The sequence below is a fragment of the Artemia sp. Qi Xiang Cuo genome, chromosome 19 (assembly GCF_049724085.1).
Source record: "Artemia sp. Qi Xiang Cuo chromosome 19, ASM4972408v1, whole genome shotgun sequence".
Lineage (NCBI taxonomy): Eukaryota > Metazoa > Arthropoda > Branchiopoda > Anostraca > Artemiidae > Artemia > Artemia sp. Qi Xiang Cuo.
This window is the reverse complement of record NC_142812.1, coordinates 56152028-56169428: the sequence shown is the minus strand read 5'-3', so window position 1 is coordinate 56169428 and position 17401 is coordinate 56152028. Positions and strand designations below refer to the sequence as shown.

Here is a 17401-nt window from a genome sequence, read left to right as displayed (position 1 = left end):
CAGGGTTACCATTACAATTAGTGTAACTTAGTACGAACTACAGTTCAGTAATGGACGACCTACTCTTTCGCCAATACTAACAGTACCGTATCTGAACAAGAAATCGGACTTGATTTAAAAGTAAGATTCTGCCCGGACTGGGAGTTTCTTTTATCAAATCGTGTACTTAAAACCAAGGTATCTGCTGAACTTTTGTGAGAAACATCTTTAGTAGTCTCAGAATGTGATACACAAGGTGACTGCGCTTAGTATGCACTAAAACAAGAGGAACAACTGAAGACAGACTTTAAGCTTTCTGTTGACTTGAATTGCACCAAGCTATCTTGCTGCTCAAGATAAAGTTCGCTCGTGACATGATCTTCTACAGCTTTCTTTGAGCACCCTTGCCGTAACCATTTGGAGCATCCAATAGATTGGTCTTTTGCACAATTAACTAAAAAAACAAGTTTTTTTTTTACTGAAAATAAGGAGTGACATTAAAACTTAAAACGAACAGAAATTATTCAGTTTATAAAAGGGCTTGTCCTCTCCTCAACGCCTCGCTCTTTACGCTAAAGTTTTTTATTGTTTTAAAAAATAAAGTTGTGAGACAGAATAAAACTTTAGCGTAAAGAGCGAGGCTTTGAGGAGAGAACTGCCCCTTTCATATACAGAATAATGTAAGTTCATTTAAAGTTTTAATGTCGCTCCTTACTTTCAGTTAAAAAACTTGTTTTTTTAGTTATTTTCTGAACTTTTTTGAATTAATGCAGCCTTGATTTTGGCTCACCGTACATGAATAATCAAAACGACATTTGCATATTAATTTTCCTGTTTTTGGCTAATTGGCTTTCTCGAAATTTTGTTCCGACGTAACTTACGAATTAACTTTTGTTCGAATCACAAACCCCTGAATCACAAAGGCCGGTTAATTAGAATAGATAGGTCTTTTGAAAGTACTAAAAAACTTTAGCGTAAAGAGCGAGGTATTTACTAGCTGGCGAATCCTCTCATATACGAATTAACTTCTGTTCGTTTTAAGCTTTAATGTTGCTCCTTATTTTCAGTTGAAAAAAACTTGTTTTTTTTATTTAATTTCTGATCTTTTTTAAATAATATTGCGAAATCTGGCGCCCCCTTCATGGAAATTTTCCTTCCCCCAAGGAAACATCCTCCATGAAAAGATCCTCCCCCGCAACCCCTACTCCCACCCCGACCCCCACTAGAAAAAAATTCCTCCTGAAAAACACCGGTATACTTCCCAGTAACCAATACTATATGTAAACAATGGGCAAAGTTTATAACTTGCAGCCCTTCCCCCGGGAACTGTGGGGGATTAAGTCATCCTCAAAGACGTATTTATTAGATCTTCGAATATGCTGAACAAAATGGCTATCTCAAAATTTTGACTGGGTGACTTCAGGAAACAATGAGCGTGGGAGGGGGCCTAGTTGCCCTCTAATTTTTTTGGTCACTTAAAAGGGCACTATAACTTTTAATTTCCGTTCGAGTGAGCCCTTTCACGATATTCTAGAACTACTGCGTCGATACGATCACCCCTGGAAAAAAAAAAAAAAAACAAAAAAAAAACAAATAAACACGCATCCGTGATCTTTCTTCTGGCAAAAAATACAAAATTTCACATTTTTGCAGATAGGAGCTGGAAACCTCTATAGTAGGGTTCTCTGACACGCTGAATCTGATGGTGTGATTTTTATTAGAGTTCTATGACTTTTAAGAGTTGTTTCTCCTTTTTTTCAAAAATAAGGCAAATTTTCTCAGACGCTTAGCTTTTGATGGGTAAGACTAAACTTGATGAAACTAATATATTTGATATCAGTATAAAAATCTGATTCTTCTAATGTATCTATTGGTATCAAAATTTTTTTAGAGTTTCGGTTACTATTGAGCCGTGTCGCTCCTTACTTACAGTTCGTTAATACGAACTGTTTGACAATCTTTGGCCTAACCTTTACTTCGGTTCTGTTTTTCAGTTCCTCACTATAATGCTTTTGAATATGGGAGCTACTGGGAGCTTAATACCTTTCATCTATCATTCTTTCATAACACACTACAAACACAAGCTTTATTATGCTTCTGGATCTTGTCCTTTCTTCTCCAAACATTTTCATCTACTGATGATCTAAACAAATAAAATAGTGCTCCAAGCGTCCTCTTAGGTTCAAATACAGTATCGCACTAATTGAAATTGCAATTCCTAGATCATTTCCTATAAGGTTTTCTCAGTCTTGACAATCCGGTCTGGTTTGAATTTATTTCGACGTGTATATGTATTACTGAATACTCTTTTGGAGTATCAGAAGACCTAGGTTATTCCTGGGCCTCCTTCCTTCTTTTTATAGTTTTTATTCATTAAATTAAGTCTTAAAATAAGTTTATTGTCGCAAATTAGTAAAATTGTTGAATCTAGATTTAAAAATTGTGTGTTTCCCTTGCAGTTTTTATTCTTCATACTCTTTGTTAAATGACTTATTATAGGGCTTTCGAGAATAGGAGAAAATCTATAGTTCTATGCTTAGTATAACCTTGCAATTCCATTGGCTCATGTATGAGCATAATATGTCTGCTGCTTCTGATACTTTGGAAAGAAAAGCGTTGACAAGTTGTTTTTTAGGCAGCTAATTGTTTTCTTTTCCTTGTCCAATTTCGTAGTCTTTGCCCGACGGTAGTCTTTTATGACATAGTAATGAACCGAAAAAATACTAAATTTTGTACGGCTCCACCCCACAAGTCATTTTCTAGGGGTCATTTGGTTTTCGTCAGCTTCGCGCAGATGAAGCAGTAAATTTTGTAGTCCTTCGCCTGACGGAGGTCTTTAGTGACATTAGATTGGATTGACAAAATTCCAAATTTTCCAAGGCTCTGTTGGACAAGCCGTTTTCAAGGGGGGCAATTATTTTCTGTCTACTTCGCGCAGATGAAGCAGTAAGTTTTTTAGCTCGCCTTTCGACGGAAGTCTTTAGTGACAGTTACATTGGACCGACAAAATACCAAGTTTTGTAAGGCTCCGCTCAACTAGTCGTTTTTAAAGCGGCCGATTGGTTTCTGTCGACTTCGTGTAAATGAAGTAGTAAATTCTGTTCGGTGAAGCCTGGCGAAAACCTTTCCATGAAGGTCACTTCACACGATAAGATAGCGACTTTTGTCGGGCTTCGCCCAACAAAAGTTCTTTCCATGGACCTTTAATGGGGAAGACCTCCATCGCTCCACCGTAGTAACGCCACTGGCCACAGAAAACAATTGAAAAAGTAAAATATGATTTAGGAAGTTTACTTTGAGTTTTCAAAATGTGGACCCTCGAAGCTGACATTGAGTTTTCCTTAGGAAAGACAGTAGCCATGTTAATCACATAGAACCTTGTGACAAAGCCAATGTTATTTTTAGATGGACAACAACACAAATTTTTCAAAGAGACCCAATTTCTGGGTTGCAAAATCGACTCTAAATTATCTAGGATAAATCATAATAATGATCTGAGCTGATTATGTAAAAAAAAACACTAATTATAACGAAAATACTTGCAGGCTCCAAGCATGAAGTAAAAGCTCCTTTCCTAGTTGAAGTTTACTGCAACCATGTTCTCTTAAAAATTGAATATGAACTGCTGATAAATAGCCTGTCAGGAATCAGTCCTCTGTAAAACACTTGACACAATTCAAAATTTAGTACTTCGGATTACCTTTGGAGCCAGGAAAACAACGTAAACAAAATATTTTTCGCAGTAAAGTAGGATCGTTGTTAATTTAGACTCATAGGGAAGTTTTTTTTTTACAAGAATGATAAAATCGAAAATTTGTAGTGCCGTATATATACAATTGCGCATAGTTTTGTCCTTTCATTAACTTCATTTCGGAGTTTACTGCAAATTCAAGAAAGAAAATTAACGCTACTGGAAATCTTGTCAAAAGGCCCTTGAAGACGAAAGTTAACCTCAAATAAATTCAACTCAACCCGTGTCAAGCTAATGGCTGTCACCCTTAACAGTCTGTTGCATAGACAAAATGTATGTAATACAGATGTCCAACTGAAGTGAATTTATAGCACCTACCTATTTTGTGCTTGTTATCGTCTATTCTCGGTTTCTCCAACTTCTAGTATGCATTAATGCAATCATACCTAGTCAAAAGGCATCCCAACACCTTACCCTTTTTTTTAACATTGTAAGATAGAGCTGATATACATTTATGTCATATTGTATTTGTATGTGGTCTTTAGCATTTTTCGATCATTAGAAGTTAGAGTAAAAAAAATGAATGATAAAAAGCTTCTTTTTTGGACTAAAATCAGCAAAACTGTATAGCAAATTTGTTCTGCTTAAAGTGTAAGTTTTATCATACTGTATACATACTTTTCCTGAACAATCTAAGAGTTTTTTAAATTAAAACTGAAATTTTTAAAACTCTTTTGAAAACAGACAGAACATTAAAAAAAGCGGAATATGGTCAAATGATAGCCTTTAGCTGGGCAAATAAGTTGAACCAAAGCTAATGCCTTTAAAATGGCTGTTGCTGTGAACAAAAGAAAATACATATATTTTTGAAGAGACAACCAAGCGTCTTGGACCTCTTATATTGGTGCTCCACTGTCACAACATCCTACGTTCTTCCCTAAACATATTTGAAAAAGTAGACTTTAAAAAATTAAGAGTTGATGCGTTGAATGTATATTTACTATTATTTGAAAAAAACTACGTTTTCTAAAGAGTTAAAGAGGCTGAGTTACAAGGTCGAACCTTAAAACGTACAGGGATTAGGAGGCACAGTTGGGCTGCCGCCCCCAAACCCCCGCTTTCGCAGCCTTTAAATATAAAAAAAATTTCTTTAAACTGAAAGTAAGGAGCGACATTAAAACTTAAAACGAACAGAAATTATTCCGTATATGAAAGAGGCTGTGCCCTCCTCAACGCCTCGCTCTTTACGCTAAAGTTTGACTTTCTCACAACTCTTTTTTTAAACAATAAAAACTTTAGCGTAAAGAGCGAGGCGTTGAGGAGGGCACAGCCTCTTTCATATACGGAATAATTTCTGTTCGTTTTAAGTTTTAATGTCGCTCCTTACTTTCAGTTTAAAGAAATTTTTTTTTATATTTAAAGGCTGCGAAAGCGGGGTTTGGGGGGCGGCAGCCCCTCAACTGTGCCTCCTAATCCCTGTACGTTTTAAGGTTCGACCTTGTAACTCAGCCTCTTTAACTCTTTAGAAAACGTAGTTTTTTTCAAATAATTTCTGCACGTTTTTGTACAGTTTATTACTTATTATTGCTTGACTAACTGTTAGCTGATCGTGTCAGGAGTTAAAGTTGGGGGCTGCCGCCCCCCAAACCCCCCGCTCTTGAACATTCTTGTGTTAAGGCTTTTAATTCCTGAATACTCAAATCACGTCGTACAGGGTGCCTCCTAATCCCTGTACGTTTTAAGGTTCGAACTTGTGACTCAGCCTCTTCAACAGCCCCCCAACTGTGCCTCCTAATCCCTGTACGTTTTAAGGGTCGACCTTGTAACTCAGCCTCTTTAACTCTTTAGAAAACGTAATTTTTTTCAAATAATTTAAAAAAGAAACTGAGTTTCTTTTCAAAGTATATAAAAAAGTTGCTCTGATGGTGAATCGAACCCGAGTTTTCCGCCTGAAAGTCTGAATCTTAGCCGCTGGACTATACAAACACAATAGTAATTGTTGTTTAGCAAATAGAAGGTATTTTCGACGCAAGCAAATTCCCAAAAATCTTGATATGTGGTTTTTGGAAAACAGGGAAGGAGTGATCAGATTGAGCTGAAATTTCGACGATAAGCTCCCAGGCCCCAGGAAAGCTTATCCTCTAAATTTCAGCCCGATCAGACAACGTTAAAGGGGGGTTGTGGAGGGAAAAATTAACATGGGCTAATATAGGAAAACGAGGTTTTTCGTAAATGTAAATTCGGGGGATAATTTTTTCGGTCTGAAAATATCAAAAGGCCCTAACAGGTCGAATTCTGCTTCGAATGAGTCCTCATTCAACCGGATCCGTTGCCAACTGTGGCCTGTAGGCGTGGCTAAGAAAAAAAAAAGAGATGAATTTTAAGTGGCTATATTTGGTTTTTTGAAAACAGGGAAGGAGTGATCGGATTGAGCTGAAATTTCGAGGATAAGCTTCCGGGCCCTAGGAAAGCTTAACCTATAAATTTCAGCCCAATCGGACATCGTTAAAGGGGGGCTGTGGTGGGAGGGTCCAAACTTCCGGCCCAGTTTACCCCATGAAGATAAAGTCGGAGGAGGATGAAATTTTGCAAGTTTCTTAGTTTGAGCTTGGGCTACAAAATGCAATTACCGCCGTCTCTCTCTGACCTCTAGGACCTGAAATCGCTTAACATTGTGGTGGGTCGCCTCTTTATAGAGGCACAAGTGTGCCTCCTTGATTACTAAAGGTTATATAGACTTGCTTCACTACGAAATTGATAGTGGGTAAGATGTTTGTATTCAGTGAAGGGGTTGCCCCTCCCCCGTCTGCTTGTAGTTAATTTTCAGTGGAAATTTGCGTTAGAGGTCATCCCAAGTGTGAAACATAGTTCTATAAGCTTATTTTTAAATATTAGTTCTTTGCATGAAGATCCATTTCACTCCTTATCTTAACAGAAAATTTGCATACAAAATCGGATATTTTTGAGGATCACATGATTTTCGGCGTTAGCAATATGTTTTGAAATTTTCAAAATAAAAGTGCTGCAAAATATAGCTGTATTTTCAAAAAGCGACGACATGAGAATTGAAGTAGCATAGGACGTAACTTTAGAATTAAAACAAACAGTAAGCCAAGTTATGTATGAGAATTGAATGATTAATCAGATATGTGTTTGCAAATCAGTGAATCATATCATTTACCATGCAGACCAATTTTTACATCTGCTGGTAGCCTACTCAGTATGTTGGTTGACATTGTTTTTTTTTGTGAGGCCTGAGTTTCCTTCTTTTTTTTTATTTTGACAAACCCTTTCCAAGATAGCCAAAAGTAACTTTTTTAGAAAGTTACCTTTCTTATTTAGCCTGTGCAGCAGCTTCCAGGGCTTCTATGGTAGGGTAAGACACCCAGTAGTCGGACACTTTAATCACTTTGAAAACTTTTTGACATTTAAACTACTCTAATTACTGTATTATACCACCTAGAAACTTAATTTTTTTACAGTTAAAATCCTCTTCCTTTTGTGAACAAGTAGGTTACTAATTCAAATAGTTTTACTTGTACAGCACTTCCTAATTTTGAATTTACTAACAACTAATAAATCTGCTTAAAGACGGAAAAAAAAACCGCTCACTGTACATAGTTATGATGCAATTTTGCTTATTTCTGTCCAGCAAACTCCCTATTCTCGGGCACTAGCAATGAAACTGGTTTTCCCAGTTTTTTTTTCTATACGCTGTACTCTTGGCCAAGATAATATCAAAATAGCCTACCTACAGTTTGTGAATCACCATTTCGCAAATGAAAAATTAACTTTTAAAGGTTTATTACAAATTTGTATAACAAATTTGATTTTCAGAGAAGATAATAATTCAGATTGGAATTATTGAGAAAAGTGAATATCCTTGTTATTGAATGTGGGCATGTGCGGATCAAGGATTTTTTTTTTGGGGGGGGGGGGGCAAAATAGGTGGATCCAATAAAAAAAATTATGGGTCACAATGTAGGTTGATCTGATAAATTTGCATCAGGAGTAAGTCTAATTAACGCAAACTTGAGTTAATTAAGTAAATTATGCTCTTTAATGCTCTTTTATGCTCTAAGAATATAGTAATCATTTTTGTTGGAAATGAATTTTAGCCCCCACCCCTATATATACCAATTCAGGGTATATATTTGCACATTCGGGGGGTGGGGGTGATTTTATTTCTGTGTAAATGAGAGGTATGTTTCAAATTCCCCCCTCCCCCCACCCCCTAATGTGCAAATATATACCCTGAATTGGTATATATAGGGGTGGGGGCTAAAATTCATTTCAAACAAAAATCGGTAAATATATACCAAATCATATTATTGAGTTAGGAATAAAGTGAATACACCATTCAATGCCTTTTTTCCTAATATACATATTAAAAATATATGAATGTAGAAGTTTGTTAAGTAAGTTAATTCGTAAGTTACGTATCTTTATTACTAATAAAAACGTTCTTAAATAAAATTAAATAAGTTTTGAGAAAGCCATTTAACCAAATAAAAGTAAAATTAATATGCAAATTTTGTTTTAATTATTCATGTACGGTGACCCAAATTCAAAACTAAATCAAAAACCTAAAATTCATTTCCAACAAAAATGGGTAAATATATACCAAATCATATTATTGAGTTAGGAATTAAGTGAATACACCATTCGATGTCTTTTTTTTGCTGATTACAAATATAATAACAATTTCTATCGGAGATAAATTTCAGCCCCCCCCCTATATATGCCAATTCAGGGTATTCATTTCTACATAAGGGGGGGGCAAAATTTTTTTCTGATGTAAATCGGAGGTAAGTTTAAGATAAATATTCAGATTGGAATTATTAAGAAAACTGATTTTCCTTGTTATTCAATGAGGACAGATGCGGATCAAGGATTAAGTTTTGTTTTTGGGGGGGGGCAAAATAGGTGGATCCAATAAAAAATTTAGGGGGGCACAAAATAGGTTGATCTGATAAACTTGCATCAGGAGTGAGTTTAATTAGCGCAAACTTGAGTTAATTAAGTAAATTACACTACTTTAGGCTACACTAGGGGGGCGTACGCCTCTTCGCCCCCTCCCCGCTGGATCTGCCACTGAATGAGGGGAACTGGTATTCCCCTGTACAATGTTTTCAACTATGCAAGATTCCAATGGTACACTTTTCACATTGATCTGACACTATTTTTGATGTGTTTTAGGCTTTTTTTAGAAATAACCATAAACTTCTTTTTGGAATAAACTTTTACTTTTAAAACTAAACAAAATAATAGTTATCATTCCTGAATCAAAATCCCATTGCAATTTTTTCTCAATATTAATTTTTTTTCAAAGTGTTTTTAACTTTTGGTTAATATGGGCTGTTGTTTATTCTCTACTCGGTTACACCTAACTATGTAACCAGGACGGACGTGTGTCGAGAGGGGGGGAGGGGGTTCACCCCCTAGCAGTGCCTCAATCTTAAAGTAAAATATTGTTTTGTACTTTCATAAGACTTATTTATGATAAATAGTTGCCTGTGCTATTAAGAGGTTATTTTTAAAGAACTGGAACAAAATTCAAACTTTAGCTTAAAGAGCGAGGTATTGACTAGTAGGCGAGCCCCCTAATATACATATTAAAAATATATGAATGTAGAAGTTCATTAAGTAAGTTAATTCGTAAGTTACGTATCTTTATTACTAATAAAAATGTTCGTAAATAAAATTAAATAAGTTTAGAGAAAGCCATTTAACCAAATAAAAGTAAAATTAATATGCAAATTTTGTTTTAATTATTCATGCACAGTGACTCAAAATCAAAACCTGCATCAATGCGAAAACATTAGAAAATTAAATAAAAAAACAAGTTTTTTCAACTGAAAGTAAGGAACAACATTAAAACTTAAACATAAATTAGCCCGTACATGAAAGGGGATGTCCCCTCCTCAACGCCTCGTTCATTATGCTTAAGTTTTACATTCTCGCAACTCTTATTTTCTTTAAACAATACAAAATTCGTTAATCCCCCGCCTCATCATCAGCTACACCCGAAATATGATTGTTTTGCTTTGTTTTTTTTTTTTGCTTTGGCATTATTCAATAAAAATATTGAGCTTTCTACCGAGAAAAGGCGCCTTTTGTTGTTCCTTCACTTTCAATCTTGCATATACATGAATGATATATAGCCCCTTATAGAAATGAATACTCCATAATCTTTTGTCTTGATGTCTTAATTTAGCTTAAACTCATTTTTGTTATCGGAATTCCATCGAAATTGAGTGCGCATGCCCCATCAATATTGGCCTAACATGTCACTTCAATACATGAAAAGTCTCACATCAATTTTTCTAAACTGCAAAAATAAAGAAAAAAAGGAATCAATATGCGACTTCTCAAACGAAAACAGCTTATTTCGGCTCAGCGGAATTGTTGTTGTCATTTTAATGACAAAAAATATCATTTTAATAGCGGGGAACTTGATTTTAATAACCGAGTAATGGAAAATTTTCTGCGGGAGCAAATTTGTACTAGGGGGCTGGTTATTTGTGGGGAAACTTCCATAAAGGATGGAATCTCTGTTTTTTTCTGGGGGGAGGTTGGTTAAACAAAAAAAAAACTAAAACTCTTCTTTTTTTTTGAAGTTTTTGCTGCAATATCAGTATTAAGTGTTTTCATCTATGGGTTCCAATCCCAGGCTCTGGCTCTCGATATAAAACCAATTTTTTAAAAGGTTTGATTCACTACGCAGATGCAAGCCCTACTTGAGCCTGAAAAAAAAGTTAAAACCAATTTTGGCTACCAAATTTTTGAAACGAAATTTTATTTTGTTTTTTCCCCGAAAAATCCACGAATCTTGAAGTCTTGTCCCCGAAAACTCCTCGAATTTTTAAGACTTGTCCCCGATTTTTAATTTTCGAGAGTGGAAGCCCTGTATAGTATACCTGCATGATGCATAAACACCAAAATTTGTTTACCTACATTTTTGTTACATTTTTACAAGTCAGACAAACATTTCATTTTTGGGAGGGGGGGTGTTCAACTCCCCCCCCGGGTACAGCCTTGTCCAAGGAAAAAAAATTACTATTGTACAAGGAAACCAGTAACAAAAAACCTGTCAAATAGGCTATTTGCAAGAGACCTCTATAGATAAAACATTGCAAAGCTGTGGTTTCTCATGGAGTTACAATATTTAAACAATTGTTTTTTGGTGTTTAAGGGGGGAAAGGTACCTAGGTTAGGTTATGTATTTAACCTAAGTTTTTTATTGTTTTAAAAGAAAAAGTTGTGTGACAGATTCAAACTTTAGCGTAATGAGCGAGGCATTGAGGAGGAGACAGCCCCTTTCATATACAGAATCATTTCTGTTCGTTTTAAGTTTTAATGTTGCTCCTTACTTTCAGTTAAATTTTTTTTTATTTAATTTCTGTGAATCTTCGAATTATTATAGTTTTGGACTTGGTCAATTGTGTACGAAAAAATGGGATGGAATTTCAACATTAATTTTAATTTTAGGGCTAATCAGGGATCATAACATACGTTCCCGACGTAACTTACGAACTAAATTGTACAATAAGCTCCACTAGTTGTATAGTGTCCTACGAATATTACGGAATTTACCCCCTAGTCGAGATCGTGCTCTTTACGCTACAATTCTAACACAGACCTGTTAATTAGAATAGATAGCTCTTTTGAAACTACTAGAAAAAGACTCTAGCTAAAAGGGCGAGGTATTGACTAGGGGCAAACCCCCTCATATACGTAATAATTTCTGTTTGTTTTAAGTTTTAATGTTGCTCCTTCCTCTTCTTCTATTTAACAGCAGGCAGGCTTTTCAGTAAAACTATTTAGCCCTTTTCCTTCTGCTTCACTCTGTGGGCTACAGAGCTACTGGCTTGATTGCCTCATATTTATTAGATATATTCAGATATCTTTCAGCAGATCTTTTGACTCTAGGAGTTCAAATATAAGATGATAGATGTCGATTTCTATGCTCTGTGTGCACGTATAGTTGGCTAGGCTCTTGACTGATAGTGGGATTTTGTGGTGTTTGAAGTATTTTAACAGTTTAGAAAGCAAGGTATGTTGTGCAGACGTCAGCATATTACATTCAAATAGGCAATGGTCCATTGTTTCATTATTCATATTACAATGCCTGCAAAGAGGGGACAGGGGGATTGAACCACTTGAATTAGAAAGCTTATATGAGAATGCAAGGAAATTTAGTCCATTTGTTCCAGAACGAATTCTATGATAAATTTTAGAAAGATACTTATTGGGAAAGGGGGAAAGGATAGGATTAATCTTATTAAAATTAATATCTGATAGCCTCCATCGGTAAATATCTATAATTGGGATTGGTCTCCCACTTGGCTGGTCAATATTTATAGCATTTTTTGCTATTTCATCAACCTGATGATTACCACTTATGCCAGAGTGGCTAGGAATGTACTGAAAGTAAGTGTTTATGCCACTTGAAGCAAGATTATCAATAATACTGAGACAATGATAAGTGTCAATATCCAACTTATATTGAGGAGCTGAGGCCAGCAACTCAAGGCTTGATAAAGAGTCGGAATAGATGATAATATTATTCAAATTTTCAATCAAAGATTGGTTTTGATTAAGGTTTTCTAATGCCATGATTATGGAATTTAACTCAGCAGACATTATAGATAAATTATTATATAATCTCTCGCCCATTGCAATTTTCAGGTGAGGAAGGAAAACACCACTTGCAACCTTCTCATTCATTTTTGACCCATCAACAAACATTTGGAAGTGATTTTTATAGGTAATTGTATTAAGTTCTGCAAATTTTTTCTGAACAAAAGCAATGGGGGTTAAATCTTTATTCCATTTTGAAAATTCAGTATTTATTATGGGAAATGACCAATTCCATGGAGGGGATTGAGGGAAAGTAGGTGCAATAGACTTTGCTGGTACAGGGAACTTCTTTTGAATATTGGCATACTCATCTGCAATACCTCTATACATGGCTGGATTTCTTAACCAATTATGTAATGTGTGTGAGCTATTTGATTCAATTTTTGTAAGATGTTTTATCAAGAGAAAGCTACGTCTATCCCTTATTGTTGTTAATCCACTCTCCATAAGCAGGAACTTGGTGCTTGTGGGTTTCCTAAGACCAAATATGAGACGTATTATATCATTTTGTGTTGTTTCAATTTTTTTGCATCTGGGTCTTTGCACATGCACCATATACAATGAGCCCATAGTCAATATGGGGTCTTATATGTGATTTATAAAACTGGAGTAAGGTTTTGTCCTTACAACCCCAGGGTGTGGAAAGAAGTCTTTTTAGTATATTTGCTTTTCTATAACATTTTTTTATTGTGTTTGAAATGTGGAGGTGGAAATTAAGTTTTTGGTCAAGCATGAGACCTAGGTAATTAATATTATTATCTTCTGGAATGATTGTTTTATTTAGAGTTAGTTTTGCATTAACATGGTTTCGCTTCCTGTGAAATTGGATTATTTTTGACTTGGTGGGTGCAATGGGTAAATCTGAATGTTGAGAGAATTTTTCAAACTGGAAAAGTGACTTTTGCAGATTTGACTGTGCTATCTGAAAGGTGTTGCCAGATGACCATAGCACCAGATCATCAGCATATTGTAGATTCGTGTGGGGTAGGTTCATGTCCCAGAGATATACGGCAAATAGGAGGCAACTGAGGACTGCTCCCTGAGGTAGGCCTTTGGATATTGTCTTTTGGGGTGAAGAGGCTGAACCAACACAAACAATGAAACTTCGCACTTATATGAAGGATTTAATAAAGGATACTAGCTTGGGAGGTACTCCAAGGTTTGCAAGTTTATTTAAAAGGATTTGGTGGTTCACATTGTCATATGCTCCTTCAAAATCAAGGAAAGCTGCCACTAGGATATTATTTTTTGAGAAAGATTCATTTATTGCATTTGTTAGCAAAATGAAAGCATCTGTTGAGGAGTGGTATTTCCTGAATCCAGTTTGAGTGTGTGGGATCATGTTATTTTTCTCAACAAACCAGGGGAGTCTGTGATAAATCATTTTCTCCATTATTTTGCCCATCACAGGTGTAATCATTATGGGCCTATAAGACTCAGGGTTATCTTTTGGTTTATTTTTCTTTAGGATTGGTAGGAGGGACGAACATTTACATATATTGGGGAACCTATAGGATGCACAAGCGTGATTATAACAATTTAGCAGTTCTTGTTTGTATGAAGGTGTGAGATTCTTTATCCATGTAGGGTGTATATTGTCATAGCTGCTGCTAGTTTTGGACCTAATATGATGTATTGCATTATTCAATTCCTGGATTGAAAATGGATTAGTTATGTACTCGGATCCTGGGCGTGGTTGGTAACTAGGGTTCATAGGAATTGTGGACAGATTGCTTTGATTGTTTGATGTTAGCTTATTAACAAAAAGAGTTGCAAATAGGTTAGCCTTTTCAATATCATTGTCATAATGGGTATTATTATGTATAAGCTCATACAGGAGTGGGTTGGGAGAAGTCTTTTTCCCACATATGTGGCTTATGACTTTATGTATAATTGGCTCATGCGTTTCTCTGGAGAGATTATTTGCAAAATTATTCCAGTATTTATATTTAGCATCTATTATAGTCCTTTTTAGATTAGATTCTGCTTGTAATTTTTTAAAATATGTAGTAGGTGATGTTTTTTTTATGAATTCTGTCCTAGCTGCCTTTTTTATCCTCCATTTCTTTAGGCACTCATTTGTCCACCATGCTTTAGGAATTTGTTTAGGGAATGTTTTCTTAGGTGTTGTCCTGGGGATAGCATGATTAGCTGCATTTATTAGTAAAGACGTCAAGGCTTCAGCATGTGTGTCAACTGTTGTGTTTGAAATGCATGAACTTTGGGTGAAACTTGTAATTTCATCATTTAGCTTATTTTGGAAAATAGACCAATTTGCTCCCTACTTTCAGTTTAAAAAACTATTTTTTTTTATTTAATTTCTGATCGTTTTTTAAATAATGCTGGGAAATCCGGTGCCCGCTTCATAGAAATGTCCCTTCCCCCAAGACAGCAGCCTCCATCGACGAATCCTCCACCAGAACCCGTTCCTCCCCCCCCCATCAGAAAAGAATCCCTCCTAAAAAGTCTTTATACTTCGCATGAACCAATACTATATGTAAACAATGGGCAAAGTTATGCTCCTTTCCAAAAGAAAGTAGTGGTATCAACTCACGAAAATGTAGGTCAAAGTCACGAAAACTTTTAATAAAATACCAAGAAAATACTATTCTCATTGAAAATGCCAAATTAAGAATTTTTCTAAGTCTGCGTGGGGAGAGTGGTGACAAAAAATATTAGAAGGGGGAATGCTTGGGGGGAAAATATTTTTAAAATCTAGGGGCACAAAAGTTTTTTTTTTTAGTTTTCTTGATGAAAATGTCAAGAAAAAGCCATTTCTAAATGAAAGTACCAAAAAGGATGTTTTTCCGAACATAGGAGGGGAGCAAAAACGCTTAAAGAAGCAAATACCCCAGCTCCCCAATTGACAGCACTGCACATAGAATATACATATATAAATTTTTCTGGTCCTTTTACATCTTCAAAATTCTTATAAAACAAAAAATCGTAAAGAATAAAATAATTTTTTGTTTGTCATTGCAGTTTTTTGTTTTATCACGATTAGTCAGTGGGGTCTCGGGAATTTTTTACAAAATTATTATTTTACATCGTCGTGTACAAGGAAGAAAAGAGATAGGGTTGTTCTATTTGATGTTTTGCAGATTTTTTTTATTTGTGAATATTTAACTAGTTCAATATTTCAATTTTAATTAGTTCATTAAGAAATACACTGAACAAGCTATGCCAAAAGATTTAAATAACAATTAAATAAAAACAAGTTATTTTTCAAGATGAAAGTAAAGAGCGACATTAAAAATTTATACGATCGATACGATCACCCCTGGGAAAAAAAAACAAATTAACACGCATCCGTAATCTTTCATCTGGCAAAAAATGGAAAATTCCACATTTTTGTTGATAGGAGCTTAAAACCTCTACAGCAGGGTTCTCTGATACGCTGAATATGATGGTGTGATTTTCATTAAGGTTCTATAACATTTAGGCTGTCTTTCCCCATTTTTTTAAAAATCAGCCAAATTTTCTCAGGCGCTTAACTTTTTCTGGGAAGCACTAAACTTGATGAAAGTTATATATTTGAAATCATCATTGAAATCTGATTCTTTTGATGTATCTATTGGTATCAAAAACCCGTTTTCTAGAGTTTCGGTTACCATTGAGCCGGGTTGCTCTTTACTTACAGTTTGTTACCATGAACTGTTTGATACAAAGTCAAAAAGTAATCTCTACATTTGGAACAATCGAAGTTGGTCCAGCTACATTCTTTTCTTCTACCTCGCTTAGGTATTTAGGCCTTCCATTTGGAAAGCCAATTAGATCTGCAAAACAGCTTACAATTGATTATTTGAAAGACGAACTAAGAAAATTTTACGAGATTATTGCCTGTCTTTAGCCTATGTCTTAGATAAATAAATTTGCAGTCATTTATCTATAGTGGTCTCTTGCCAATAGCATATTTGATAGGTTTGTTATGACCGGTGTTCTTGTACTGTAGCAAATTTGTGCCCTTGGGTAAGGAGGTACCCAGGGGGGGGGGGGGTTGAACTCCATAAAACCCCAGAGAAAAAAAACAGAAATTAGAACCGTTTTGGAAGTTTTCTACGAGAAAACCCCCCCCCTAGTACAAATTGGCTCCCCTGTTGCACCCCCCCCCCTACGCCCATCATTTCCCCAAACGCTTCAAGCCAAAATCACGAGTTATTTTGTTTGACGTAGTTTAAAAGTTAAAAAAATATTTCATTGAGGATGAGAACCCCCTCAGGGTCCGGAGGACAAGGGTTGTAAGGTATCCCCCGAGGGCATTTAAGGTTTTTATGGAAACGGGGTATATACTTCGGAGGGGACTCATTGGATTGGAAATCGGAAGTTGAAGTGTCATTTTTAAGAGTCAAATTTATCGGAGGGTAGCTATACAACAAAAACGCCCCCTCCCCCCCACGTTATATTTTCCCCCAATGTATCCGATAGAAATTCTAAGATAGCTATTTGTAAAAAAAATAGTCCAAAGATCTCATAACACGGCCTTTGGGATTGACTCAATCCCCCAAAGTATGGGGATAAGAGTTTTAGGTTATGCCCCTGAGGGATGTTTTCATTGGATGCCCCTGGGGGATTTTTTGTCTTTTCCAGTTTGACTTGGCAATTTACAATAATTTCTGTTTGTTTTGAGTTTTGTTTCATTGGTGATAGTGATTTGTGGTAGTTCTACACTTGGAAGGTTATTTGACATTTTTTCTGCCAATTTTTGAATTAAAATATATTTAATGTTATTTGAAAACATATTCTGTTTAAAGTTTTTTTTTAAATTAATACAAATATATTAGACCGTAATTCAGTCAGGGTTGGGAACCCCCCCCTCGTCCCCCCCCCCCGCCCTTTATGGGTGCCCATGTAACAAGATAATATTTAACAAGTACCGAAAATAATTTATTGTTATGTTATATTACAAAACAGAGATCAGGACCGCTGGATGGGCCCTAAGGGTCTAGTGCTGTTATACTTACATATTTTCATTTTGGACTTGTTCTCATTATCGCTTCCACTTTTCCTCTAAAGGTGCAAACTTGGCTCTTCACTTTCATTTTGACATCTTCAGATACTCGATTTTGCATGCTTGTTAACCAGACAATC

The 17401-nt window shown here is 35.6% G+C and overlaps 1 protein-coding gene across 2 annotated transcripts in view; it reads left to right on the top strand.

Moving 5' to 3' along the window:
- Positions 1–6694: 6694 nt before the first annotated feature.
- Vamp7 (Vesicle-associated membrane protein 7) overlaps positions 6695–17401 on the top strand; it is a 100092-nt gene continuing 89385 nt past the window's right edge. Inside the window, exon 1 of one of the 2 annotated variants that reach the window (XM_089104936.1) lies at positions 6695–6776. The gene's annotated coding sequence lies outside the window, so the exon portion shown is untranslated. Of the gene's footprint in view, positions 6787–17401 lie in introns of both variants that reach the window. The other variant, XM_089104937.1, reaches the window with a different exon arrangement.